The sequence below is a fragment of the Ailuropoda melanoleuca genome, chromosome 5 (genome assembly GCF_002007445.2).
Source record: "Ailuropoda melanoleuca isolate Jingjing chromosome 5, ASM200744v2, whole genome shotgun sequence".
Classification (NCBI taxonomy): domain Eukaryota; kingdom Metazoa; phylum Chordata; class Mammalia; order Carnivora; family Ursidae; genus Ailuropoda; species Ailuropoda melanoleuca.
Window position 1 is genome coordinate 17713255 of NC_048222.1, and position 4637 is coordinate 17717891.

Sequence of the window (4637 nt, forward strand, 5' to 3'; positions counted from 1 at the left end):
AGACATTTCTAATAGTATTTTATTGAATTATAATTGACATACAATATTATGTTAGTTTCAGGTATACAACATGGTGATTTAATATTTTTATACATTATGAAATGATCACCAGAATAGTTCTAGATACTCTGTCACTATATAAAATTATTCAAATATTATTGACTTCATATCCTATGCTGTAATTTACATCCCTGCTATTTATTTATTTTATAACTGGAAGTTTGTATCTCTTAATCCCTTTCACCTATTTTACCTGTCCACACCCACATCCCCTTTGGCAAGCACTAGATTGTTTTCTGTATCTAGGAGTCCATTTCTGTTTTGGGATTTTTTTTTTTTCATTTGTTTTGGTTTTTAGATTTCACATATAAGTGAGTCATATGTTATTTATCTTTCTCTGTCATACTTATATCATTTAGCATAATATACTTTAAGTCCATCCCTGTTGTCACAGGTGGCAAGATTCCATTCTTTATCATGACTAATATCCCATTGTATGTATATGGACTTCTAATACTATGTTGAGAAAAAGTGGCAATAGTGGGCACCTCATTCCTAATCCTAGGGGAAAAGCTTTCAGCTTTTCAACATTAAGTAAGATGTTACCTGTGGGTTTGTCATATATGGTCTGTATTATTTTGAGGTGTGTTTCCTCTGTTGAATTTTTGGAGTTTTTATCATAAACATATTTGAATTTTGTCAAATGCTCTTTCTGCCTCTATTGAGATGATCATAGGAATTTTATCCGTCACTTTGTTAGTGGCGTTTATCATCATGTTGATTGATTTGTGATGTCAAACCATCTCTGAATCCCTGGAATGGATACCACTTGGTCATGGTATATGATCCTTTTAATGTGTTGTTAAATTTGTTTAACTAGTATTTTGTTGAAGATTTTTGCATCTCTGTTCATTAGGGATATTGGCCTGGAATTTTCCTTTTTGGTAGTGTCTTTGTCTTTTCTTGGTACCATGTGTTGCTGACCTCATAAAATAAGTTCAGAAGTATGCTTCTCTCATCTTCGAATTTTGAGGATAATTTGAGGAGTATAGATATTAACTCCTCTTTAAATGTGTGGTAGAATTCACCTCTGAAGCCATTTGAAAGTGGACTTTTGTTTGTAGGGACTTTTTGATTACTGATTCAATTCCATCATTGGGAATTGGTTAATTGAGATTTTCTATTTCTTCATGATTTCAGCCTTGGAAGATTACCCCCTTCTAGGAAATTATTCCTTTTTTGTAAGTTGTCTAATTAGTTGACATGTAACTATTTATAGTATTCTCCTACTATCCTTCATATTGCTGTAATATTGTCTGTAATTTCTCCTCTTTGATTTTTGACTTTATTTATTTGGGCCATCTCTCTTTTTTTTTTTCTTGATGAGTCTGACTAAAGTTTGTTAATTTTGTTTGTCTTTTCAAAGAAGCAGCTCTTAGTTTCATTGATCTTTTATATTGTCACTATTTTATTTATTTCCACTCTGATCTTTATTATTTCCTACCTTCTAAATTTGGACTTTGTTTGTTCTTTTACTAGTTCCCTCAGATATAAAATGATTTATTTGAGATTTTTCTTGTTCCTTGTGGTGAGCCTGTATTGCTGTGGACTTCCCTGTTAGAACTGCTTTTGCAGCACCCCAAAGAGTTTGGAAGTGCCTGTCTCCGTTTTCATTTGTCTGAAAAAAAAATTTTTTTTTTAATTTTATTTTATTATATTGTGTTAATCACCATACAGTACATCCCCAGATTCCGATGTAAAGTTTGATGCTTCATTAGTTGCGTATAACACCCAGTGCACCATGCAATACGTGCCCTCCTTACTACCCATCACCAGTCTATCCCATTCCCCCACCCCCTCCCCTCTGAAGTCTTCAGTTTGTTTCTCATAGTCCATAGTCTCTCATGTTTCATTCCCCCTTCTGATTACCCCCCTTTTCTTTATCCCTTTCTTCCCCTACCGATCATCCTAGTTCTTATGTTCCATAGATGAGAGAAATCATATGATAATTGTCTTTCTCTGCTTGACTTATTTCACTTAGCATTATCTCCTCCAGTGCCGTCCATGTTGCAGCAAATGTTGAGAATTCGTTCTTTCTGATAGCTGAGTAATATTCCATTGTATATATGGACCACAGCTTCTTAATCCAGTCATCTGTTGAAGGGCATCTCGGCTCCTTCCATGATTTGGCTATTGTGGACAATGCAGCTATGAACATTGGGGTGCATATGGCCCTTCTCTTTACTACGTCTGTATCTTTGGGGTAAACACCCAGTAGTGCAATGGCTGGGTCATAGGGTAGTTCAATTTTTAACTTTTTAAGGGACCTCCACACTGTTTTCCAGAGTGGCTGTACCAACTTGCATTCCCACCAACAATGTAGGAGGGATCCCCTTTCTCCACATCCTCTCCAACAATTGTTGTTTCTTGCCTTGTCTATCTTTGCCATTCTAACTGGCGTAAGGTGGTATCTCAGTGTGGTTTTGATTTGAATTTCCCTGATGGCTAATGATTTTGAACATTTTTTCATGTGTCTGTTAGCCATTTGTATGTCTTCATTGGAAAAGTGTCTGTTCATATCTTCTGCCCATTTTATGATTTGTTTATTTGTTTCTCGTGTATTGAGTTTGAGAAGTTCTTTGTAGATCTTGGATACCAGTCCTTTATCTGTGGTGTCCTTTGCAAATATATTCTCCCATTCCGTGGGCTGTCTCTTAGTTTTTTTGACTGTTTCCTTGGCTGTGCAGAAGCTCTTTATCCTGATAAAGTCCCATAAGTTCATTTTATCTTTTATTTCTCTTGCCTTTGGAGATGTGTCGTGAAAAAGGTTGCTCTGGCCGATGTCATAGAAGTTGTTGCCTATGTTCTCCTCTAGAATTTTGATGGATTCCTGTCTCACATTGAGGTCTTTCATCCATTTGGAGTTTATTTTTGTGTATGGTGTGAGAGAGTGGTCAAGTTTCATTCTTTTGCATGTAGCTGTCCAATTTTCCCAGCACCATTTATTGAAGAGACTGTCTTTTTTCCACCGGATGTTTTTTCCTGCTTTATCAAAGATTAGTTGCCCAAAGAGCCGAGGGTCCATTTCTGGGTTCTCTATTCTGTTCCATTGGTCGATGTGTCTGTTTTTGTGCCAGTACCATGCTGTCTTTGTGATCACAGCTTTGTAGTACAGCTCGAAATCCGGCATTGTGATGCCCCCAGCTTTGTTTTTCCTTTTCAACAGTTCCTTGGAGATTCGGGGCCTTTTCTGGTTCCATACAAATTTAAGGACTATTTGTTCCAGTTCTTTGAAAAATGTCCTCGGTATTTTGATCGGGATAGCATTGAAAGTGTAGATTGCTCTGGGTAGTATGGACATTTTAACTATGTTAATTCTTCCAATCCATGAGCATGGAATATTTTTCCATCTTTTTATGTCTTCCTCAATATCTTTCAAAAGTGATCTATAGTTTCTAGCATATAGGTCCTTTACGTCTCTGGTTAAGTTAATTCCAAGGTAACGCATGGTTTTTGGTGTTATTGTAAATGGGATGGATTCCCTAATTTCTCTTTCTTCAGTCTCGTTATTCGTGTATAGAAATGCAACTGATTTCTGGGCATTGATTTTGTATCCTGCCACCTTACTGAATTGTTCTATAACTTCTAATAGTTTGGGAGTGGATTCCTTTGGGTTTTCCATATAGAGTATCATGTCATCTGCAAAGAGAGACAGTTTGACTTCTTCTTTGCCGATTTGGATACCTTTGATCCCTTTTTGTCTTCTGATTGCTGTTGCAAGGACTTCTAGTACTATGTTGAATAATAGTGGCGAGAGTGGGCATCCTTGTCGTGTTCCTGATCTTAAGGGAAAGGCTTCCAGCTTTTCCCCATTGAGAATAATGCTTGCAGTAGGCTTTTCATAGATGGCTTTTATGAGATTGAGAAATGTACCCTCTATTCCTACACTCTGAAGGGTTTTAATCAGGAAAGGATGCTGTATTTTGTCAAATGCTTTTTCTGCATCAATTGAGAGGATCATATGGTTCTTGAGTCTTTTCTTGTTGATATGATGTATCACATTGATTGATTTGCGAGTGTTGAACCATGCTTGCATCCCAGGTATGAATCCCACTTGGTCATGATGGATAATCCTTTTAATGTACTGTTGGATTCTATTAGCAAGGATCTTGTTGAGGATTTTGGCATCCATATTCATTAGAGAAATCGGTCTGTAATTCTCCTTTTTGAGGGGGTCTTTGCCTGGTTTGGGGATCAAGGTAATATTAGCCTCATAGAATGAGTTTGGTAGCTTTCCTTCTGTTTCTATTTTTTGAAATAGCTTTAGGAGAATAGGTATTATTTCTTCTTTGAATGTTTGGTAGAATTCCCCAGGAAAACCGTCTGGGCCTGGAGTTTTATTATTTGGAAGGTTGTTTATCACTGACTCAATTTCTTCATAGTTAATTGGCCTATTTAAGAAATCTATTTCTTCCTGTTTCAGTCTTGGTAGTTTATAGGTTTCCAGGAAGGCCTCCATCTCTTCCAGATTGTTTAGTTTTTTGGCATATAGCTGTTGATAAAAGTTTCTAATAATCCTTGCAATTTCAATGGTGCTGGTCGTGACCTCTCCCTTTTCAGTCATAATTTTAATAATC